The sequence below is a fragment of the Anabrus simplex genome, chromosome 2 (assembly GCF_040414725.1).
Source record: "Anabrus simplex isolate iqAnaSimp1 chromosome 2, ASM4041472v1, whole genome shotgun sequence".
NCBI lineage: Eukaryota > Metazoa > Arthropoda > Insecta > Orthoptera > Tettigoniidae > Anabrus > Anabrus simplex.
In genome coordinates this window covers 1,003,738,335-1,003,764,985 of record NC_090266.1, presented here as the reverse complement: position 1 = coordinate 1,003,764,985, position 26,651 = coordinate 1,003,738,335, and the positions used below count along the sequence as shown (strand labels likewise).

Genomic DNA, 26,651 nt, shown 5'->3' with positions numbered 1-26,651 from the left:
TAATTAGATGTAAACTATGGAAGTTAGCATGAGCCAGATTGAGCAAAATTGTAAATGGTTAAAGTGTCCTGAAACAATTTTGTATTTACCTTAGTTTTATGGCACTCAACACTTTTTAATTGATCTTGCTTCATTTTCGTATTTCATTACAAACATCCCTGCTAGAGAAATACACTACCATTTGAACAAGAATTCATGTATTTACTAAATACAGAAGCGACATATTTCACACTTAACACCAATGTCACCACCATTAAGTGTAGGGACTCTGTTCTAATGTTGAGTCTTTCCAACTCGACTTTGGAGACATGCTGTAAACATTGACCCACACCTAGACATTCATCAGAGTAAAAGGTTTCTTTACTACAAGTCCTGTTGAAGGGAGGGGTATGAATGGTAAGTTATAATATAAACAAAGTCAAAGAATGGTGCACCATAGTACCTAACTAGTGGACTGATACATGCCCTTTCGGTTTACATGTTGATATTTCCTTGCTGACTGGACAAAGTAAGTGATCAATTTGGGGAAGAAAATGCAGTTGATCACAAAACGTGCACACATAACCCCCACCCAACCACACACGTTTAATGTTCCTTTAGCATGTCGAAAACCTTTGATGTTTTGGTGCAGAAGTGCTTAGCCAGGATGTTCTGACATCACTGCGGGCAGCCTACATACCAAGCATACGTCACAGTGTAGTAAGAGAGCGAAAATACTTGGCAGGGAAGTTTGATCAGTGATGTTTGATTGTGACTATCCTCAGTGAATGTTGATTGGAATACAGTTTTGGTTGCTTTTTGTTCTTCTTGAGATGATATAATCGCAAGAAAATCCGACCTTTTCGAGAATGATAAAATTTCCATCAAGGAAAGTAAAGTTCCTGTTATTCGTTAGCAAAACGTAATATATTTCAATAATTCAATAAATTTAATGCTTGAATTTGCACAATGCTGGAGTGTTATGAAACTTGTTCACTGAATTTCTTAAAATAGTATTTAAAACTCACCAGACGTCCGATGATAACAGCCTCTAAACGGCAAGCAAGTTTCATCTTAAGTAAAAACAAATTTACTATCAAAGATAAAACTACAACCATGTAAATGCATCTACCAAATAGATGTACAATATGCCTTCAAATAAATACCCTCACTGATGTTATTCCCAGTAAGCACAACTGGATTGTTAGAGAGTTTATCAGATAATTTATACCCAAGCAACCACAAACCACAACTTATCCACCTTAATTCCATATTAAGAAATTTTTCTACAGCACCTCTTAAAACATAATAGTGAAAACTGTAATTCACTGGATACAGTACAAAAATATTTGAATTTCTAATGCTTTATTGTATCCGGTCAAAATACAAACTGCAATGAACAGAAACAACTTATTTCTTACAACGTAAATTGAAAATAACGTGAGTACTTAAATGCATGTTACTGTCCTTTACTACTTCTGCACTCCCTCTCACCTCTCCTTTATCTTATTGTAGACACCAAATTTCCCCTTTCAATTCAAAATTCAATCTATGTTTTGTTCATGCATGGTAAGAGACAATATCGAGGATAACATTTTTAGAATGCAGCCAAATGAAACAGTGTAAGTCATCGTCTGACAAGAGTGACCTGTGTCTACTTTTACATATTTTCAAGGCAGAGAAAATCTGTTCGCACAAATATGTGGAACCAAATAGACTCATTATCCTAGCTTCTCACCAATGTACAAGTGGAAATCGATCTTGCTGAACAAATGAATAAAAATCAACTATATTAAGGACCACACTCCACTTCTCATGGAGAACGCTGTCACACTGAAGACCGACTAAGTTAACTTCAACTGGATGTCAGAGGGTACTGAGTTAACGTCAGTTGAAAATGGCGAAGCAAATACCTGCATACCTGGCAACTTAACATAAAATCAGGAGATTTTGATATGAAAATCAGACAAAATCAGGAGAAATCAGAGATACAACTGGTCAATTATTCTACATGTCTTGCGCAATACAGTACTATGATGTATTTATAACACTTACTCTATTGTCTCGAAGCCCGACTGTTGCTGTAACGAGGCTACAAGGCTAAAAATTACACATCTCTATTCCCTCACAGGAAGTACATGTTGATCGGTCTCTGATGAGCCTTCCAAAAATAGAATGAACTCATCCTCCACACGTGTGAATCAGTCATGCACTTAAATGCCATTACTTAGCAAATGCATAGATTAATATATTGCATTAAGAGCCCGCGCGATCATGCAAAGCACAACGCTATTTGTATCAAATACTAGCTGTTGTACCCGTGCTTCGCTATGGAATTCTCAGAAAGACTGTCCATATAGTTTTAAGTAATGCTGTCATATGAAATGTTCAATAAACTGAAAAACAGCCCATTTTCTCACTTTTAAAGAAAAGTACTACAGTGTCGATCTAACAGTTTGAAATTTCAGAGCAAGAATGACCAAGCCGCACAAAGCCGCGAACATTGCTGTGTCATTATTCCATTTAAGATGATGCTTGTTGTTTAAAGGGACTTAAATGAGTGGATCCAACCCGCAATGCCCACATTCCCAGAAACTAGTGTTAATCAATACTATTACTGACCAAGGGACTGCTGCTAGAGCACAATCCTGAATCCATGATGGTTGTAGTCTAAAGGGGTCCAAAATCCAGACCACCAGCCCCTCACAATGGTATTTATCGCTAGGAAAGTAGAACCATGGAATTTGTCATGTTGTGCTACTAATCAAAAGTAGCGTAGACTCACGGTATTCCACACATTATGGTACTACTCACAGGTAATGTAAAGCGCACATGTAACACAGACCTATGGTGTTCCTTACACAGGTGTACTAATAGCAGCGACTCATACTATCCCGTAGTGTTCCTCACATAGTGGGTATTAATCATAGGAAAGGCAGACCCATAGTGTCACTCAGAGTGCTACTAATCACAGGTACAGTAAAACTCACTCTGATTCACACACTGTCGCTACTAATAACAAACCTATTGTGTACCTAACATAGTGGTACTACACGCAAGTAAAAGCGACCCATGGTGTTCCCCACATGGTGGTACGAATAAGTAGTCTCATGGTTTTAATTCAAACATCCATAGGTCGCCCCTTATAGTCGCTTCTTACGACAGTCAGGGGATACCATGGGTGTATTCTTCGCCTGTGTCCCCCCCACCCACAGGGGAGTGTGTGTTTGGTCCGCGAGAACTATTTTATTTCGATCAAGTCCGCCAGCAAGCCGGTTAGGACACCCCTATCCGCCACCTGGAACGCGCCACGTGGGAGTATTAACTCTTCCCCTGCTATGCCAGTGTAGTAGGTTCGTGATTATTTCATTTAAGTGTGCAAACTGCTCAAAGCCATACGCCATTTTATTTCATTTCATTCCGATCACTGCCTCAGTAGGGATAGAATACCTGGAATATTACGACGATCCATTGTGTTACGTACCAGTAGTATCAGAAAATTTATGAACCAGAGGAATGGCATGGTAAAGAAGAGAGAGGTCCAACTCCCCAGCTACTTCCTGTCAATATTCACGCAGGCTGTTTACTAGGTACGCAGCAGTAATTCAATCTATCGGATATAAATGGCAGCAGAATACACAAAGCACATCACAACAAACATTGGTCAATGTAAGGTTACCGTTGATCAGTTTTATGAGATGTCTATATTACAGGCCTTCACATTTAGTTTTCATCCGACTCTGTGATATTAGAGCATCTAATGTAAAGCGAGTTCTTTCTTTTATGACTCCCTCTTGTGTTGTTATTCAAGCGATCGTTCCTTCGTGACTTTTTTCTCATTCTTATAACTTGGAAAGGCTAGGTCAAGCAGCAGGAAAACCTTTCTGGACAGTAATAAAGAATATTAGGAAGGGAGGGAAAAAGGAAATGAACAGTTTTGAGTAATTCAGGTGAACTCATAATAGATCCCAGGGAATCACTGGAGAGGTGGAGGGAATATTTTGAACATCATCTCAATGTAAAAGGAAATCATCATGGTGGTGATGCAAACAGCCAAGCACATGGGGAGGAGGAAAACGATGTTGGTGAAATTATGCTTGAGGAAGTGGAAAGGATAGTAAATAAACTCCATTGTGCGTTGTACCATCATGGTAGATTGTGTGAATCATTTCACATGACGAGGATGGCTGACCCAGTCCTTGAAAAAAGAGAAAGAAGATGCTTGCGAAAAATCCTAGGCCCTAGAAAGTCGACGAGTGATCCAAACACATTCCGGTTAAGATCGAATTTGGAGCTCTACAAGACAGTAGAAAGAATCACGACTGTGATTAGAAAAAGGAGACTGACGTTTTATGGACATATCAAAAGAATGAACCCTGAGAGATTGGCCAACAGGATACTTCTGCAGGAAAGGTGGAAAAAACAACCGGGATGGCTTAGACACGTGCACAATGACTTGGCAGAAGTAGGTATCAAGGAGGAGGATATAAAAGAAAGGACATCATTTAGGAAGAAGGTTGCGGGATTGAGGGATGCATCTGAAGAGCAACATGCGAAGCCACGGAACATCTCGGTGGAAGAACGAGCAAGAAGAAGTCAAAGACTCAAGAATCTTTGGCGAGAGTGTAAAGAGAAGGGTATCAGTCTGCGACAGGAGGAAGATTGTGTAAACATGGCCCTCAGGTGGCCGTATCGATTAATAATTTTAAAAAACTCCATTGTCATAAGGCAGCAAGAATAGATGAAATTAGACCTGAAATGGTGAAGTACACTAGGAAGGCAGGGATGAAATGGCTTCATAGAGTAGTAAAATTAGCGTGGAGTGTTGGTAAGGTACCTTCAGATTGGACAAAAGCAGTAATTGCACCCATCTATAAGCAAGGGAACAGGAAGGATTGCAACAACTATCAAGGCATCTCATTGATTAGTATACCAGGCAAAGTATTCACTGGCATCCTGGAAGGGAGGGTGCGATCAGTCGTTGAGAGGAAGTTGGATGAAAACCAGTGTGGTTCCAGACCACAGAGAGGCTGTCAGGATCAGATTTTCAGTATGCGCCAGGTAATTGAAAAATGCTACGAGAGGAATAGGCAGTTGTGTATGTTTCGTAGATCTAGAGAAAGCATATGACAGGGTACCGAGGGAAAAGATGTTCGCCATACTGGGGGACTACGGAATTAAAGGTAGATTATTAAAATCAATCAAAGGCATTTATGTTGACAATTGGGCTTCAGTGAGAATTGATGGTAGAATGAGTTCTTGGTTCAGGGTACTTACAGGAGTTAGACAAGGCTGTAATCTTTCACCTTTGCTGTTTGTAGTTTACATGGATCATCTGCTGAAAGGTATAAAATGGCAGGGAGGGTTTCACTTACGTGGAAATGTAGTAAGCAGTTTGGCCTATGCTGACGACTTGGTCTTAATGGCAGACTGTGCCGAAAGCCTGCAGTCTAATATCTTGGAACTTGAAAATAGGTGCAATGAGTATGGTATGAAAATTAGCCTCTCGAAGACTAAACTGATGTCAGTAGGTAAGAAATTCAACAGAATTGAATGTCAGATTGGTGATACAAAGCTAGAACAGGTCGATAACTTCAAGTATTTAGGTTGTGTGTTCTCCCAGGATGGTAATATAGTAAGAGAGATTGAATCAAGTTGTAGTAAAGCAAATGCAGTGAGCTCGCAGTTGCGATCAGCAGTATTCTGTAAGAAGGAAGTCAGCTCCCAGACGAAACTATCTTTACATCGGTCTGTTTTCAGACCAACTTTGCTTTACGGGAGCGAAAGCTGGGTGGACTCAGGATATCTTATTCATAAGTTAGAACAGACATGAAAGTAGCGAGAATGATTGCTGGTACAAACAGGTGGGAACAATGACAGGAGGGTACTCGGAATGAGGAGATAAAGGCTAATTTAGGAATGAACTCGATGGATGAAGCTGTACGCATAAACCGGCTTCAGTGGTGGGGTCATGTGAGGCGAATGGAGGAGGATAGGTTACCTAGGAGAATAATGGACTCTGTTATGGAGGGTAAGAGAAGTAGAGGGAGGCCAAACGACGATAGTTAGACTCGGTTTCTAACGATTTAAAGATAAGAGGTATAGAACTAAATGAGGCCACAACACTAGTTGCAAATCGAGGATTGTGGCGACGTTTAGTAAATTCTCAGAGGCTTGCAGACTGAACGCTGAAAGGCATAACAGTCTATAATGATAATGTATGTATGTATGTATGTATGTATGTATGTTATAATCATCTTCACAATATTATTATAGTCTGTACGGTAAAACAATGTTGCTGAGTCATCAGTCCATAGACTGGTTTGATGCAGCTTCCATGCCACCCTATCCTGTGCTAACATTTTCATTTCTATGTTACTATTGCATCCTACATCTGCTCTAATCTGCTTGTTATATTCATACCTTGGTCTACCCCTACCGTTCTTACCACCTACACTTCCTTCAAAAACCAACTGAACAAGTCCTGGGTGTCTTAAGATGTGTCCTATCATTCTATCTCTATAAATAATCAGAAATTGCACTCTCTAAACATTTTTCAAGTAGTACTTTTCTATATGACCAATTAGGTAGGTACCAGTAATTAAAAATTAAATTTTGACACCTTCCCCATAACTACCATTTCGAACAGGGTGAATAAAATTATTTATAGCATAGACTCTAGTTCCTTTTTCCCCGACTTTACATACCAATTTTCATTAAATTCGGTTCATCCATGTTCTCGTACCTCAGAGCTGATATGAACTTAGCAACAAAAATCCAAATTCATGAATATCTCTTATTGGAGCTGCTACAGTAAAAATGTAAAATAAATGATAGGAAATTTAATAATATATAACTTCAATTATGTAGTATTTATCAATAGGGCCAATAATAACAAATATGTTAACATTACATTTTAGGCCTTCCCCTAAACTATCATTTCACTCAGCATGAACACATTTATGGCCTAGATTGTAGCGACTTATTCCCCGACTTAACATACCGATTTTAATTAAATTCTCTTCAGCCTTTTTCTCGTGATGCGCGTACGAACGTAAATACATACAATACGTGCATTTCTCCTTGTTACTGTGGTCACAACCGGTACAGATATATCATTCCTTTATACATTCTGAGCAATATATTTATATTGAGAAATTAAAATTAGTCAGAATTGTCTCCAAATGGCTCCTAAAATCTCTAGAAAAGTCACCACCGCCGTCTCGATCCTCTTATACTGCCTGCTCTATGCCACTATTTTAACAAAGGAAGGCGCGACTACCAATATTTCTCCAAGTCGCCGTAAGAGTGCAGCAGTAGACGCACAATCTTCGCTGTCAATGTGGTGGGACTGCATCGTGTTGTTGGTGCATGAATGTGTGGAAAACCTGAGTTATTTCGTACAACGGGTAAACGTACAAGCGATATTTTGTATATAACAGTGAAATGAATTAATCATGTTATGCTTATAGATATTTGAAAAGTGATTTTAAGGTGTTGGTACTTGTTTCTTTCCGTTTGTGCAAGGTATATTTTTCGCAGAACTGAAACATCAGATTCTTTCCCCGAAATATTCAACTGTTGTGTACAATTTTGCCAGTCTTGGCAAGGTCGTTCACAGCCAAAGAAGATACCACTCCATGAAATACCGCCTAGACGGGAATTAAGAGAAAAGCGGCTGTCGGCTTTATCTAGGCTGGGACCTAATAAAGAAAGTAATTGGATATTCTCAGATTACTCTCGCACCTGTGCCTTTACACCTTGTTTCAAAATGTGATGGCCCCTCCGCGGCTCAGGCGGCAGCGCGCCGGCCTCTCACCACTGGGTTCTGTGGTTCAAATCCCGGTCACTCCATGTGAGATTTGTGCTGGACAAAGTGGAGGCGGGACAGGTTTTTTCCGGATACTTCCGTTTTCCCTGTCATATTTCATTCCAGCAACACTCTCTAATATAATTTCATTTCATTTAATTTCATGTGTTATTCATTAATCATTGCCCGGGAGGAGTGCGACAGGCTTCGGCAGCCGGCACGATTCATATCCTCGCTGCTAGATGGGGGCTTCATTCACTCCATTCCTGACCCGGTCGAATGACTGGAAACAGGCTGCTTTTTTTTTTTTCAGAAGGTGATTAAAGCCGTGGAGGATGGTGGATTCCTTGTGATAAGAATTGTGACGGGCAATCACACAACAAACGTCTTCATGTTTAGACATTTTGGACAACCTCAGATATCCAGACGATAATATTCTAATCAAACTAGAAACAGGAAATCAGATCCTAATTTGCGGGTGCTCGGTTCGTGTTGAAGAAGAGAGGATGGAGTGTGACATTTGTGTCAGCAACATCTCACTGCCTAGGGCTTCGACACAGCTAAATAGAACTAATTATGCATTAGGACAGAGGAGGAGTTCGATACCCAAAACCTTGTTTTGTCGCTCTGGTGAAGCATCTGTAGGAGTTCATTTAAGCTGCTGTGCCCTATTGTCGAAGTTCTTCAAACGTACGATCGTAATATGACGACTTGCGACGTCTTCCCTTTCAGAATACCGGGCGTGTTGGCCGTACGGTTAGGAGCGCGCAGCTGTGAGCTTGCATCCGGGAGATAGTGGGTTCGAACCCACTGTCGGCAGCCCTGAAGATGGTTTTCCGTGGTTTCCTATTTTCACACAAAGCAAATGCTGGGGCTGTACCTTAAGGCCACGGCCGCTTCCTTCCCATTCCTAGGCCTTTCCTATCCCATAGTCTCCATAAGACCTATCTGTGTCGATGCGACGTAAAACAAATAGAAAAAAAACCTTTCAGAATGTGTTTTGTTACAGTGTGAGGTCAAAGAACATCAGCAAACTGTTAGTGATATTATCCTAACCAAGTTCGTAAGACCTCTATTATCTGATATTGCATTGACAAGAACACAAAAAGTACGGTACCACTCCAAGCCTTCGTCCAGGAAAATCTTTAAATTGTCCATGAAGAGGCCAACTGCAACTTCATGCAGGTAATATTGCCGATATTTAATATTACTGATGTAATTTACGAGCTTTAGTGAACATATGACCAAACTGCATAGTTTTTTGTAGGCTGTCGTCATTAGAATAAGTTTAGAACATTGTGCGTCTATGTCTGCCATCTAGCGGAGAAATTTTGTCGCAGCGTAGTCGCAAAAAGGCTCGCATAGAGCAGGCAGTATAGGAGGATCGAGACGGCGGTGAAAGTCACATAGCACGCGAGAACGTGAGATTTGACGATCGATATACGCGTCGCGATATACGGGTTTCAATTAACATCGCACATCCGTGCACATTCTCGCATTGATAAACGTAGATATTTTGTTTGAAAGCGGCCAATGAGCAGAGGACTTCCGGCCACAGGCGTAAAAAAAGCTGAAATGGTGGGATTTGAAAAAACTGAAGTTCACCAAAAAATAAGCTAAAATCGGGAGAAATAATAGAATAATCGGGAGGTAGGAAAAACTATCGAAAATCGGGAGTCTCCCGCCTAAATCAGGAAAGTTCGCAGGTATGTATCTGGAAAGAGACTGAAGGTGACCTATTTCATAAAATCTTTCATTAAATGCGTCAAGTAATTTATTGAAAGACTGAAAGATAATCTGATCACCACCAATGTCAGCTGCAACAGAACTTAAAACTGGGAAAATGAATGGTACTGTGATCTTGAAATTGTTTTCTCCACAGTTTGAGTTTAAACTTGAAAGACTGCACTTTATCAAACATTGTAATAACCAAGTAACCTCTACCCTGCATTAATGTATTAATGGGATACAAATGGCTGGTGATATCTGCAGGAAAGGCAAAGTGCATGATCCAGGCAGGATCAGAAAATTCAGGGACAAGTTTTCCTTTCATATACATGACCATGAATATCCTAATGTCTTCAATCAGCTGAATGCATCATTGAAGTCTTACCCTACTCAGCCACCTAACTTGGCAAAAATAAGGAATATCCTGATATTCTGTTTCCAGTGTGATCAGAAATTCACGGATCTGCCTACGAGCGAGACCAGCATTCTTAAAAAAAATTCACATTTACCATGACATTTATAATACAGTCAATTTTTTGTGTCTTGTCAGAAAGTGCCTCTTGGTTAATAACACAGTATATGGACATTCATGTCCTGAAAGCAATTTTGACCTTAAATGTGCCAAGAATCCAGTGTTATTAAATATCATTGCAGGAGTGCCATCGGTGTTTACCCACACCAGTGTATTCCACGGTAATTCCACCTTTTGTATAACTTCTTCAACACTATGAAAAAATGTCCTACCCGGTAATGGTACCCTCCACGGCAACTAGATTAGGTACCTCTACCGTAACTTGAAGATCTTTGTCCACACCTCAAATACTGCAAGAAGTGCTGTGTCAACATCAGTACTTCCGTCATGCGATACAGAATTAGCAATGAATTCGTTAGCTTTAGTGCCAGTTTTTCGTAGTGGCGTTCTACATTATATCTCTTTGATTTGGCGAGGCCCTCTTTCTATTAATTTCGAACTCTGGTATTGCCGGTGTGATGAAGTGATTGGTAAAACTACATCCAGCCTTCATGGCCTGTGACATAACCACAATGTCACTGTGGCTGAATAATATACACTCATCGCCTACCTGCCCACCCGCTTAAGACACTGTGCACCCACAGGACGAAATGTCCAGCCTGAACACCTCTGTGTTAGCACGACAATAAACAAGATAAGTACAAGGCGAGTTACTCGACAAATAAAAAGTAGGCACGATACTAACATTCAGTGAATACCACAATGCAGACGAGGAAAGCAGAATTTAATTAGTGTATTATCCTGAAAGAAGATATGTTGTAGCAGTGACATTTCAATGAATACAACAAAAATCAAGATAATGTGGATCTCCTGGCAAGATACCTTGCATTAGAAATACAGTTGCTACATGTGAAAAAAATTAGGCTCGGTTGACAGCTGTGATAGCAAGTCCTCACATAAGTATATGAGCCATTGCTGCTGTTAATGGCATTAAAAGTTCCAGTGTTGCATTCCCCACAGACATGCTTTTCACCGTTATCACACATCATTGGTACAGAAAATGCATGAAAATTTTGATTTTAATAGCACAATGCAGTTCTGTCAGTGAATTTATGCAGAATATCGACTTTCATACAGTTTCTGACAAAGCTACTTTCAATGATCATGGCGACGTAGTTCGAACATGCAGCACAGAAGGTACCCTGCTGCCAGAGTTCATCAGTGAAAGTAGTTCAGGCCAACTCGCGATCCTGAACTGCATTAACTTTCATTCTCAATCCCTACCTGCTCATCATGAGGAGCTAACAGCTCTGCTTGAAAACAGCAATGTACACGCAACTCGTGTTATGAGAGCTGGTTATGTGCAACTATTCCTAGTAGTATGGTACACGTAACTGGCTACAGTGTTTGCAGGCATGACGGAATAGATAAAAGAGGTGGAGGAGTAACCTTGTTCTGTAGAGATGATATTAAATGTAAAATTGTATGCACTTCTGCCCACTGTGATGACCTGAGACCCGAGTTCATTTTTGTTCATTTTTGCAGAGAGCACTGTGATAACAGTTAAAGTCCTAATAGGAGTTGTTTAACAGCCACCACGGGTAGGTCACCTTTCAGACTGAAGACATTCTGTGTAAGAGGTGCTCAGCTGGGTGCCCGTTGAGGCTAGCCCAGTGCAGCCCGGCTGGCGTGACAAATATGGGCAGTTTACATAGCAAGCATACGTCACAGTGAAGCGAGAGAGCGAACACACTGATGCAAGTGTAATAGACTGATATAACTTGAAAACAACTTTCTTTAACCTATGGGTAAATAATGCAAGTATCGAGCTGAAGTCATCATCATTATTATTATTATTATTATTATTATTATTATTATTATTATTATTATTATGAGGTATAGGTATGAAGTATTTACATCCATTTAATAGTATTATTTACGTAGTCGGATGATTGTATTATTTGTGAGGTTATGTCATGAAACATGTGCTGTATATATTTATGAGTTCAAATAATATAAGAACCTGTAATTAATAGTATATTATCATTTATTATTACCTGTATATATGATTTATAATCCACAGTAACATTGTGCAACACACTAACATCCAGAATAACATATCTTTGACACTAGATGGTTGTAGAATGTTCTTTAAATCATAACTAGGTTTTACGCACTCTAGAATTTACGAGAAAAGGTGTTATGTAACATCCTTCTAGAAGCCTGGCCAGGCAACCTATATACAGAGACTGTCTTGATGGTGGAGTTGAGTTATTGTTTAACAGTTGTTTTGATGAGGCGTGCGCATAAGTCTTGTTTGAAATATGTGAATTGGTTTTGTAGAGTTGGTAGTTGACATGCAGTGGTTGCAATCTCCTTGTGCTTCGTGATAGGCAGTTGTTAAAAATGGTGGTTTGTTGATGTGCATGTTTAATGTGAAGTTAAGTTGTAAAAAAATTAATGTATGCAACTGACAGCATTGTGTGTGCGTCTTTGTGAACACATCATTGACGACCATGACGAGGACGTAAGAATTTACGAGTGAATAGGAGTGTAAGTGCAAAATAGATCAAAATGCAAGTGATACTAGAAAATATGTCCGTACAAACGCCCAAAGATGAACTCGCCAAGAGAAATCTTCCGACGAACGGCAAGAAGAAATCGCTGCTGACGCAGTTACGAGAAGATCTCTTAGAAAAAGGCTAACATCCCAAAAAGCTTTTCATCAAGGTCGACGAAGATCCGGAGTCATCGGAAGAAAAGATAAATATAACAAAAATGTGTTCTAAATCACCATGATGCAGGCATTCAAGGACAATCTCAGATGTTGATTCCCGAGTTAATATGTGGAAGCTAAAGATGCTCACCCCAACGATGGTATGTTTACCTTCTTGTGGTGGTGGGGCTTGTGTGGTCAAAAGATCCTGAGAGCTATGCCGGCGGTAGCTTAGCTACTGGTAGGGCCTCCCTTACCAGACATGTCGAAGGTGATGATCCAGACTAAAAGGGATACCCTGGCCCTCCAGGTCGGGGGTTGGGCATAGGGTTGACAACTCTATCCCATTAAAAAAAAAAAAAAAATGTTGAGAAGCTGCAAAGAGTAAGAACAAACCGGACGGATAAAACTGAAAAACGACCTAGGCAAGGAAATGGTTATGGATTGGTTTTAGCGACTTGGAATGTGAGAAGCCTACTCCAGCCAGGGAAAAGCAGAAAACTAGAAGAGGAACTAAGGAAGTATAATGTTGAAATCGCTGCTCTACAAGAAATTAGATGGCGGGAATTGAGATGTTCGATTTAGAGGATTGCGTACCATCACTGCAAATCATGAAAGGAACATATATCATAGACTAATTCAAATATTGGCATATGCAGATGATGTGGCCATAATTTCTCGTATAACGAAGGCACTTCTTGAAACCTATGAAGAATTGGAGGGGGGAGCACGGAAAACTGGACTGGTAGTGAATAACAACAAAAGTAAGTTCCTAGCGAGTTCCAGATCTAGTCAACCTCCAAATGCACTTAGCTGTGGAGAAAAGTGTATTGAAGAGGTACAGGAATTTAGATTTCTAGGCTCTCTGATTACTTCACAAAATGAAACAAAAAAGGAAATAAGCTCTAGACTGGCTGCAGGAAATCGCTGCTATGCTGTCTTAATTCCAACATTAAGAAACAAATATCCAGGAAAGCTAAGTTGAACATTTATAAGACTGTCATTAGACCAGTGGTTACATATGGAGCTGAGACCTGGGTATTAAATAAAACAGAAGAATATAGGTTAATGACATGGGAAAGAAAGGTATTGAGGAAGATTTTTGGGCCAGTTAAAACTGAACGGGGATGGTGTATTAGATCTAATCAGGAGCTTGGAGACCTTTGATGAAGACTGCTAGAGTGCGTTGGCTAGGATATGTCCATCAAATGGAGACTACAAGAGAACCTAAGAAAGTGCTGGAGGGGCATCCAGGTGGAAGACGATGTAGAGGTAGACCAAGAAAGCGATGGATAGAAGAGGTGGAGACTGATCTACGTACCATGGGAGTCCAGAGATGGAGGACCAAGGCAATAGACAGAGAGCTTTGGAAGAAGATTGTTGCATAGACCAAGGTTCTGCAAGGACCGTAGCGTCAAGGAGTAAGTAAGTAAGTAAAGATGCTCATTATCGTAGCTGCTCGGGAATGTAGTTGTGGAATTCAATCTTGCTGAACTAATGAATCAATATCTTGTTTGTTTCATATCCATGATGGAGTCTCGTCCCTTGCCAGTTCTTAGTATGCTGAGAAAGAGGGAGTTAATTTATGAAGTGCAGATTCGCGTTAGGAAGTCATCCGAAACTATCAAGGGTGATGTAGACATACTTTCTGAAATTCACCATCACCTATTACTATCCCTGAAATGTCAGATTCAGAACTATTTGACAAGATAATCAGCTATGTGGGAAACGACATGGAAAGGAATGTGATTGTAACGGGAGATCTGAATTTACCAAGTGTCAATTGGGAAGGTAATGCGAATGACAGGAAGCATGAACAACAAATGGCAAATAAGCTAATATGGGAAGAACAGCTGATTCAGAAAGTGATGGAACCAACTGGAGGGAAAAATATCCACGACGTGGTGCTGGTAAAACCAGATGAGCCCTATAGAGAAACCGAAGTATTAGATGGTATTAGTGATCATGAAGCTGTTCTTGTCATAGTTAAAAAAACGTGATAGAAAGGAAGGTCTTAAAAGTAGGACTACTAGGCAGTACCATATGGCTGATAAAGCAGGCATGACAGAGTTTTTAAAAGGTAACTATCATCACTGGAAAACTGTAAATAAAAATGTAAACAGACTCTGGGATGCGTTTAAAGCAACTGTTGAGGAATGTGAAAACAGGTTTGTACCTTTAAAAGGTGGTAAGAAATGGTGAAGACCCACCTTATTAGAGAAATAAAGAGACTAAGGAGGTGCAGATTGGAAAGAAAGAGTTAGAAATGGCTGTGAAAATAAGGAGAAATTGAAGGAACTTACTAGGAAATTAAATCTAGCAAAGAAGTCAGCTAAGGAAAACATAATGGCAAGCATAATTGGCAGTCATAAAAATTTTGGTGAAAAATGGAAGGGTATGTATAGGTACTTTCAGGCAGGAACAGGTTCCAACAAGGACATTTCAGGAATCATTAATGAACAAGGGGAGTGTGTATGCGAGGATCTTCAAAAGGCAGAAGTATTCAGTCAGCAATATATAAAGATTGTTGGTTACAAGGATAATGTGCAGATAGGGGATGTGAGTAACACTAAAGAAGCATTAAAATTTACCTATGATAACAATGACATTTACAGTAAGATACAAAAGTTGAAAACTAGAAAAGCAGCTGGAATTGATAGTATTTCTGGGGATATACTAAAGGCAGTGGGTTGGGATATAGTACCATATCTGAAATACATATTTGGTTATTGTTTTGTTGAAGGAGCTATACCAAATGAATGGAGAGTTGCTATAGTAACCCCCGTGTATAAAGGAAAGGGTGATAGACATAAAGCTGAAAATTACAGGCCAGTGAGTTTGACATGCATTGCATGTAAGCTTTGGGAAGGCATTCTTTCTCATTATATTAGACATGTTTGTGAAATTAATAAGTGGTTCGATAGAAGGCAGTTTGGGTTTAGGAAAGGTTATTCCACTGGAGCTCAACTTGTAGGATTCCAGCAAGATGTAGCAGATATCTTGGATTCACAAGTTCAAATGGACTGTATCACAATTCACAAAGCATCTGATAGCGTGGATCATGGGAGACTAATGGCAAAAATGAGTGCAATTGGACTAGACAAAACAGTGACTGAATGGGTGGCTATATTTCTAGATAATAGATCTCAGAGAATTACAGTAGGCAAAGCTTTATCTGACCCTATAATAATTAAGAATGGAATTCCTCAAGGCAGTATTATTAGACCTTTATGTTTTCTTATATATATATAAAAATGATATGAGTAAAGAAGTGGAATCGGAGATAAGGCTTTTTTCATACAATGTTATTCTATATAGAATAATAAGCAAGTTACAATATTGTGAGCAACTGCAAAATGCCCTCGATAACGTTGTGAGATGGACAGCAGGCAATGGTATGATGATAAATGGGGTTAAAAGTCAGATTGAGAGCTTCACAAATACAACAAGTCCTCTCAGTGTTAATTACTGCATTGATGGGGTGAAAGGTCCTTTTGGGGATCATTGTAAGTATCCAGGTGTCAATATAAGGAAAGATCTTCATTGGGGTAATCACATAAATGGGACTGTAAATACAGGGTACAGATCTCTGCACATGGTTATGAGGGTGTTTAGGGGTTGTAGTAAAGATGTAAAGGAGAGGGCATGTAAGTCTCTGGTAAGACCCCAACTAGAGTGTGGTTCCAATGTAAGGGACAATCACCAGGATTACTTGATTCAAGAACTGGAAAAAGTCCAAAGAAAAGCAGCTGTTTTGTGATTTCCGACAAAAGAATAACGTTACAAAATTGTTGCAAAGTTTGTGCTGGGAAGACTTAGTGGTGTGTGACTGAAATAACAATTAGTTGTTTTATTAATTTGGCCACCTAATCAGTACAACAAATCTTGTCTTAGTTGAATTACACCGACATGTTAATTAAAATTGTACATGTTTCGCCTTACATATAGGCATCATTAGCCATGGGTTTAACCTTGAAATAAAATCTGTCTGAAGAGAAATCAGCTCCTGGTCACAAATCTTGTGCTGTGCGAATGCTAGTGGCGACCATAAATTAAAAATTGCTGTTGCTGGTAAAGCAAAAAAAACTCAATCTTAAAGAAGCGCTTTATCTTGCCCAGAAATCATGGGATCTAGTAACCGCTCAGAACATCACTCTATCGTGGAGAAAATTGTATGTTGATGTTGAAGAGCTAACCAACTATTTTCATGGGTTCACTGATGAAGGTGAAAATGAGGGATTGATTATCACAGATATCCAGAAGACTACTGAAAATAACATTCATTTTGGAGAAGTGGATGAAAGTAACATTGAGGAATGGCTTCATACTGATGATTTATTGCCTGGGCTTAACATTTTAACTGATGCGAAATAGTAAATAAAAGTGCGAACGGGAACTCGGCAGCCAGCTGCGAAGTGACGAGAGAAAGTGAGGGGGTTGGGGAAGAATAGTGCGTCACAAACACGTACCGCTTCAGACCGCACTGGAGTCGGCTGAAATGTTACCTGAATTCTGGCAGCAAGAGGACGATACAGATTTTTCAGACATTCTTGCAATTAGAAAGCTCAGAATGGACTTGAAGAAAGCAAGTTTACGAGAGTGCAAAAAAAAGTCACGGATTTTATAAAGCAGCTTAAATGACACCAGGTAAATTATTTATGGTCTGCTGTTAATTTGGGTGAATATTAATATGTATTGTTGTAGCTCTTGACTACATTTTGGTTTTAAAGAGGATTTCATGCACTGCATTTTAAGGTTATACGGTATGTATTTTATGTACTTTAAGTCCATGAAAATTAGTAGCATGGATTATCCAGGTTGTTTTATTAACCGTTCACCCCTTCCCAGGCATTAGAATGGATAATCAAGGTTTTACTGTATTCCTGTTCATTCACCTAAGTATCGTCTTTCTCCTCCGCATACGAAGGTTCTAAGGGAAATTATAGGTAAGAGGCTAGATAGAGTAATCAGGCCTTCAACTTCTGCGTATGTGTCCCCCATCTTCCTAGTTTCGAAGCCTGAAGGTGGCTTTCGGCCCATTGTTGATTACAGGGGTATCAATGAGATTACCCTACAATCTACCCCCTTGAGTGATTTGCATACTTGCTTTTCATTTTTCTATGGTGCTAAGTACCATTCAGTGTTTGATCTCAATCAAGCGCATCATCAAATTCCTCTGGCTGAAGAGCGTGAACATTTAACTGCCGCTACCACAGACTGGAAATTGTATGAATATGAAAGGAATCCGTTCAGTCGTAGCACGGGCGCAGCTGTACTCACCAGACTACTAGATCCAATACTATCTGATATTAAATTTAAGTTTTTGTGTAACTGTCTTGATGATGTGGTGTATTCTGAAACCTTCGAAGAACATCTGTGTCATATTAGGGAAGTTGTTCGTCACTTTAAGCAAGCTGGTCTCACTGTTAAGTTTTCATTTGCACAACCGCAAATGTTTTTCCTAGGACTCATCTCACCACCTAATGGTGTGGCTGCGGACCAGAGTATAACCCAGGTCATCTATGATTTTCCTCCACCCAAGGATCAGACGGGAATAGCCTGCTTTGCTGGTATGGACATTTTTTTTGCAAATTTATATAATTTTGCCCGAATTGCTGCCGCTCTTAATCCTCTTCGGCATAAGGATGTTCAATTTATCTGGAAGAAAGCTTAGCAAATTACTTTTCATAAACTAAAATCTGCTCTGGCAAATGCACCTATTTTAGCGATTCCGAACTTCTCTATACTTTTTATTATCCAAGCGAATGCTTCTGCTTCAGCCATCGCTGGTGTTCTTCTCCAAGAAGAGGAGTTAGGTAGGCAACCCATCGCTTATGCCTCAAGTACATTGAATTCTGATGAGATATTCCATATATGAGCTTGAATGCTTAGTCATTTTTGCTCTTGAGAAGTTTCGCATGTATGTCGAGCACTCCGAATTTCTTCTCGAAACTGATAACATGGCTCTCAGTTGGATATTGAATAGGCCTAAAACGTACAGGTGGATTAACCCGTTGGGCAATCCGTATCTCTGCCTTCAATTTTGAAATCTGCCACATTCGTGGTACTGAAAATGTTGTAGAGATGGATTGAGCAGGATGTTCAGAGATAAATTACCTGACTGTTCTGACTTTGATGCTAGTAACCATCCTAACCATTCTACATGCCATTCCAATTGTATTAATGCTATCTTAACCGACTCACCATTGCTCTTCCATGACATTTCAAAATTGCAATCTAATGATCCTGAAATAAGTGCCGTTGCTAAACAACTAGAGGAAGGAATGTTGTTAAACCGTACAAGCTTGTTACTAATGTTCTGTGTTGCAAAGCTAGGAATGACAAAAGGTAAAAGATTGTGCCCACAAGTTCCAATTCCTGAAATACTTAAGGATTACCATGACTCCCCATTTGGGAGGACATTTAGGTGCTTTTAAAACTCGTCAAAAGATTTACACTCACTTCATTTGGAAGAATATGGATTTTTACATTGGGGAAATGGTCAAGGCTTGTGGACTGTGCAGTGTAAGTAAGCCTAGTATGAATATCTGTGTTGGTTTCTTGTTTTCTTCTCACCCTACTAAACCTATGGAGAGACTTTTCATTGATTATGTGAGAACCTTCCCCTTAAGCTCTAAAGGAAATTGATTTGTACTTGTGTGTATTGACGGTTTCACCCATTTTACATGGATTTTCCTGACAAGAATGATGGATGCTCAGGCCACTCTATCCTGTCTCAACTCGCTCTTTTATACATATATTTTGTCCTCTTAAGTTTATTGTATCAGACAATGCTAAATATTTTGCCTGTAACTTGTTTAGAAATTATGCTTTGATTTATCTATATCTCATGGTACCTCCACATCTTACTATTCAAACCCCGATTTTGCAGAAAAAGTTAACCGTAACTTACGTGCTGCACTCATTGCATGCCATCATAACCAGCAATCTAAATGAGATTCCTGCATTCATTCGTTTACTTAAGCATTTAATTCTTCTGTTCGTGAATCACATGGGCAAACACCCAAGTCCTCAATGCTTGGATTTATCCCTTCCCGCCCCCCCTTTCTTATGTGTCTGACATTGATTATCTTCTTCCCGACAATCCAGATATGGAGGAGCTACACAAAATGTGGCACAGAGCGAGAGTGAGTTTCCTATGCTAACGTGCAAAAGAAATATGAAAAAGTTCGCAGACCTACCAATCTGACTGTTAGTGACACTGTTTTTGTCAAGTCTTACCCTAGTAGTAAGGCTATAAATTTTCTGCAAAATTAGCAGCCCGTTATCATGGTCCATGTATGGTGTTGGAATTTTTAACTCCAGTATCCTTGTTAGTTAATGACCCTGTTGCCGAACACATTCAACGAGTACACTCGAGTCAAATTAAGCCCACTTAATCACCAAAATTTTGTAAACTCATTGTATAATGATGTAAATTGTATTTCCTTCTAAATTTACAATTACTAATTCAGTTCAGAATTATGTAACTTGTCCATTCGCTACAAATGTCATTTATTGACATCAGTGGTAATCTTATATGAATCATGTGTTGCTAAACATCAAAAGACATTGAACCTTGTGCAACAAAATTATTAATGGTATTCTCCTCTGGACATTATCGGGTGCTGCTTCATTTTGAGTGTACCAGTGACTTTAGTCATGAGGCATCTCATGCCACCATGTGATTAACCCACCGGCTTACCTAACCGTCGAATCGACGGTGTAATGCAGCGTCCTGATTTATCGATGGTAAAGGGAAGGCATGACAATAATTCTTTATATTCTTTTTTTTTTTTTTTTTTTTTTTTTTTTTTTTTTTTTTTTTTTTTTTCTTTACTTCGCACCGACACAGAGAGGTCTTATGGCGACGATGGGTCAAGAAAGGGCTAGGAGTGGGAAGGAAGCTGCCATGGCCTTAATTAAGGTACAGCCCCAGCACTTGCGTGGTGTGAAAATGGGTAACCACGGAAAACCATTTTCAGGGCTGCCGACAGTGGGGTTAATTCTTTATATCTGAAGGAAGTCTCTTCCACTGTATTTGAGTCCTGTTTAGGGGATTAACCACATAAATTGAAGATAGCATTGAGCTGATGTCACGGGTGTTCAGTGAGTAAAGGTGAGCACGCGCGAGGCTATTACCGAGCGAGAAGTCGTGGATATTTTACTGAACCGTGATTGTGAAGGTTATAATATATCGGAAAGTTCTACCTGTGAATCTAGTGATGTGGATACGTTATCTGTGCTTAGTGAAGTTAGTTATAGTGATAGTAATACAAATCAAGAAGCATATGTAAAGCACTGGCTGGTTGGGAACCTAGGGGGATGCACCCCTGTTGAGTAAGTACTTGCTAAAACTCAATAAATATTTGGCTGACGGATAACCTGCTATACATTATAACCAGCAAATCCTATTCTAATAGAAGGGGTGAGGGCGAGTATTTGACGCCTTAAAACTGGGACCACTCGGCCAAGATATGGCAACCCTGACAGAAAAGTCCCTGGCCCTCCAGGTTGGAGGTTGCACTTAGGGTTAACGGCTCTATTGCGTAAAAAAAAAAAAAAAAAAAAAAAAAAAGGTTGTTGTGAATATCTCACATTTGTCTTGGATGAATAAGAATGGATATAAAAATATGATGACCCTGCAATGGAATATCTATTTACTTGACCATGATGGCCACTAATTGTCCGTATTGACTTAACTGTAACAGTTAATTGTGTCCAGGTTCTGCCTAGTCAATACAATTCAGAATGTATTATTATTTAAACTAGCATTTACTTATAGACACACTTACATACAAACACATGTTTTGAGAAAAATTCTCTTCAGCTTATTAGTAATATCACATGTATCAAAGACCTTATATACAACAAACTATGTGCAGACAGATTGCGGACTAAATGACAATACAACAATGTTAAAAAATTCAAATATGAGAATCATTTTATGTCCCAAATCTATGAAATATCTGTATATGATGTATTAAAATACAGCTGATTGACTGTTGATACATTGTATTTAAATGTGGCATTATTATTATTATTATTATTATTATTATTATTATTATTATTGTCTTTATAGTCCCATAGTTTGGTGTTGAGACCGTCTTATCATAACAATATCTTGATAGAAAGTAAATCTGTAATATGTAGATCAAGCCTGCCATGTTAAAATTGGCCTTTTTATTTGTCTAAGTAACAAGAAAAGAACTAAAATATAATGGTATTAGAAGCAAACATGAAGGGCTGAGAAACCAACATTGAAATAGAAAGTAACTTACATAGGATGCAGACGTCTTGATGGTGTGTAGGCACCGAGTTCAAACAGCAGACTGACTAGCTAGCGAGTTGAACCACTGGAGAGGAGTGGGGGGAAGAGGTGGAGTGGTAGGAGTCTGCTGCATGGGAAGGGAGTAGTCGTTGCACTTTCCCTTCTTTCTCTTTATAGAATATTGGATTGCAAGTTTAAATAACTGATTATCATCTGCAATGTGTTCATTTAAACTATTTTCATTGTCATTTTCTGTAATTTATAAATTTCTAATTTTGCAAAAATGTTCATTTGTTTACCCTTATTTAAATGGTGTATCAAAACCAAGTCATTTTCTATGTTCGTGAACTGGTGATTATTATCATGCACTTGTTCACACATGGCAGAGTATCTAGCACATGTTCTTGCGTTGACATGCTCTTTATAGCGTACTCCTACATAGTTTTTATCTCACTCTTGAGATGTCAACCTATACAACCCCGATTTACTGTAAATACTGCTTGTGTTCATGCTATTAGAATTGAACAGAATTTTTTTTATTATTATTATTATTATTATTATTATTATTATTATTATTATTCCTAAAATAGACAATGTTATGTTTTGCGAACAGTATGGTCAGAGTATATGACATCATACTGATATAAGTAAAAGTCAAGAATTTCTTTTCTTCCTGGATTACGAAGAAAGTTTTAGGTTTATTCATGATCTTATTCTTGATCCTATTGACGTAGATTTTGGAGTAACCATTTCTTTTGGCTACTGAACATTGACATTACAACCATGACAATACCTTGCTGCAATTCAAGAGACTAGATTATTACGGAATGGTATACAGGACACGGAGAAGTATACACTTGTTAAGAGTGGTAAAGAAACTGGACCCCACGAATTTGGTACTGCATTCTGTGTCCGAAATTCACTTATCCTTCTGGACCTCTCTCCCTCCTCCAATCGTTCAACTCACTAGCTAGTCAGTCTGCTGTTAGAACATACCCACAACGCCTCTGCACTTATGTAAGTTACTTTCTATTTAAACGTTGGTTTCTCAGCCAGTCATGTTTGCCTTTAAAACATTACACTTTAGTTCTTTTCTTTTTCCTTACAGACAAATAAAAAAGTCCATTTTAACCTGGCAGGCTTGATCTACATATTAACAGATTTACTTTCCGTTAAGATATTGTAATGATAGCAGAAGGACACAACACCAAACTGTGGGACTATGAAAGACCAAAATAATGCCGCATTTAAATACGATGGATCAACAGTCAACCAGCTGCATTTTAATGTATCATATACAAATATTTCGCAGATTTGGGACATAAAATGATTTTCATATTTGAATTTTTAACATTGTTGTATTGTCATTTCGTCCGCTATCTGTCAGCATATGTTCATATTAAATAAGGTCCTTGATACATGTGATTTTACTAACATGCTGAAGAAGAGAATTTTTCTTGAAACATGTACTTCCGTTTGTGTGTATATAAACAAATAATCGTTTAAAAAATAACACATTCTCAATTGTAGTGACTACGCAGAACCTGGACATAATTAACTGTTATAATTAAGTCAATATGGACCATTAGTGGCCATCATGGTCAAGTTAAGAGATATTATGCCCGAAGACTTTAATATTACTTATCTAAATCACAGAGAGCGCTGATGCTAAGCGGAATATTGAACACTTTCCCGCATCGCCATGTTGCGGGCGCTTCAGCTTCAAATGCATAGCTAGCACGTGGTAATGTTTACAGACCCTTGCATGTTTTCGATTTGAATCATGCCTGTTAGTGGATCTGGTTTGGTATTATATGTGACGGAGTGATAATTATTGTCAAATATTTTCAAGAAATGTGAGAGCTGATACATTACGTTAGTTAAATTGATCGCCTATATTAGGCCTAAAGTTAGGCATTACCTGTGGAATGGAAAGATATTCACGAGGGTGAATTCGTGTGCAGCCTTCATTTGTACAGACTGCTATCAGAAGGGATCTGGTATTTCTTTTCACATGTGAATAGAAATTGAACTATTAAAAAATAACTTTCATTTACCATAATCGAGAACTAAACAGGTTATAGGGTGGTTGATTCAGAGAACGCATGGACATGAAATTTAGAATATTTAGGATTCTTTTTCTAGTTGCCTTTTTCCAATTCATCGGGGATAATTATTTAGAACTAAAAAGCTGTTCTGAAAAAGACTACACATTTTTCATACAACTGTGTAGCGGTATTACAAATTATTTGATAAACCTGGGCCTAGAATCTGTAAGATATGATTGATACAACTTGATAAAACCTTCTAATATTAGGGTAAGGTATTGCTTCAAATTATCAATTATCTAAAAAATGATTTATTAGTATCGTATGTCTTAATTTCTCCAATTTTTCCCACTTTCTTTATAATAAAAGAATACAATTGTTAATACGCTATTCCAGAAAAATCTGACAATATAAAGTCTAAACAAAGCTCGCTACAATCTTATCAATCCTAGTCTGCATTAGAAAACGCTAATCAAATTAACTTTTCACTATGATATTAATCTTTTTTGTTTGCAAGTACTTCACTTTCAATTTCATTTTATTTTATTTCTGGTGTAAATCATGGTGCTCATATTAGAGAAAGAATGCACTTTCAATGTTTATGTGCTCAGGTAATGTTAATTCAGAATGAGTTTGTAAAAGTAGTAATATTTAAGAAGATAATATTATGAGGAGGTTTTTACATCTTAAATGATAACTGATTACTGAGGCCTAACCGGACGAGTTGGCCGTGCGGTTAGGACCGCGCAGCTTTGAGCTTGCATCCGGGATATAGTGGGTTCGAACCCCACTGTCGGCAGCCCTGAAGATGGTTTTCCGTGGTTTCCATTTTCACACCAGGCAAATGCTGGAGCTGTACTTTTAATTAAGGCCACGGGCTCTTCCTTCCCATTCCTAGGCCTTTCCTATCCCATCGTCGCCATAAGACCTATCTGTGCCAGTACGACGTAAAGCAAATTACAAAAAATAAAACTTAAGCCTAAACCACGCAGGGAAACTCAAACTAACCCTAGACATTAATTTCATTTTAAGAAATACACAATAGAAGACTAGCACTAGTGTAACGAATGTCAGGCAGCATTTACCTAAATCCAAATCACACAAACATGATAATTTAACTTCTACTCATCCAATTACGTTATTTCATATCCAAACCAAACCAAACCCCATGGCACACCAGGCCCGAAAGGCCATGGCCTACCAAGCGACCGCTGCTCGACTTGAAGGCCTGCAGATTACGAGGTGTCACGTGGTCAGCACAGCGAATCTTCTCGGCCGGTATGTCACCGTCAGATGGCTCCGCAATTGTAATCACGTATGCTGAGTGGCCGGGGATTGCTGTTTGGCCGTGCAGTTAGGAGCGCGCGGCTGTGAGCTTGCATCCGGGAGATAGTGGGTTCGAATCCCACTGTCGGCAGCCCAGAGGATAGTTTCCGTGGTTTCCCATTTTCACACGAGGCAAATGCTGGGGCTGTACCTTAATTAAGGCCACGGCCGCTTCCTTCCAATTCCTAGGCCTTTCCTATCCCATCGTCGCCATAAAACCTATCTGTGTCGGTGCGACGTAAGACCACTAGCAAAAAAAAAAAAAAAAAAATGCTGTAATGACTTATCTGAGAAAAATCTTAAGCTATGTACCTTTCATTGAAAGATTTTATTTCACAGGTTTCCTTTTTTTTTTTTTTCTATTGAAGATTATTGTTATCGATACATGAGTGTAAATATTTAATTTATGTGTTCTCCAGTCCGCTGAGAGACAGGTAATTTTTATCTCACGATATGTAATCATACTTAAGTTGTAGACCGCTTTTTGAACATGTCTTCATATTTTCAATAAAGCTAAATAACTGTTGATCCTAGGTTTCTCAAGAGACAAATTGCCACATGATTCTCGTCCTTTGAGTCTGGCCTTCTTGCCATACGTACAATGTTCAAACACATCAGTTACAAACATGACCCTTATATTAAAGTGAGCGAGGTACCGCTAGTATATTTTTGTAGTAGTGTATTTTTCAGTTTTCTTATTCAGTCTGCTAAGGGGTTGGGTTTTTTTTTTGTTTTTTTTTTTGCGGCACCTATAGGCTATCCGAAGGATTTGTGTAGATTGTTCAGTTTTTATATAGAAGTATCTTTTAATATTACTACAGTCTTGATATTATATTTATTTATTGCATGTGTACACGGTAGTCTGTGTAGGCTGTCATTAATTTTATAAGGCAAATGTTTTCATGTGTGCGAAATGTAAGTTAAAGCATGAATTCCATACGATCTCTGCGTCAAGCTGAGAAGCGCCCGCAACATGGCGGCACGCGCATGGACATGTCTTCCCAAGTCACACGCTTCTGCGCAGCCAGCGGTGTGGGGCCTTGATTATGCCAGCCAGGCAAGAAAACTGATTAATAAATTTAAGAACAAGCAAGTTAAAATTCTTAGTATTTCAAAAGACTAGTTTTCTCAAAAAAATGTCTTAACATTTGAAATCCGTTCAGAAGAGAGCAACATCATGAGGTGAGAACACAACGTATGTATGAACAGATTCTTATTTTATTACGAGAATCAACTTCCCTCACCAACAAATTCTTAAAAATCTTCAACCTCACATCAATTAGAGTTCCCACCTCCCCTAC

General features: G+C 38.9%; 1 protein-coding gene across 1 annotated transcript in view; it reads right to left on the bottom strand.

Annotated features, from left to right (window-relative positions):
- Positions 1-26,651, bottom strand: part of LOC136864634 (syntenin-1) — a 161,230-nt gene that overhangs the window by 22,136 nt on the left and 112,443 nt on the right. The gene's annotated exons all lie outside the window — the stretch shown is intronic.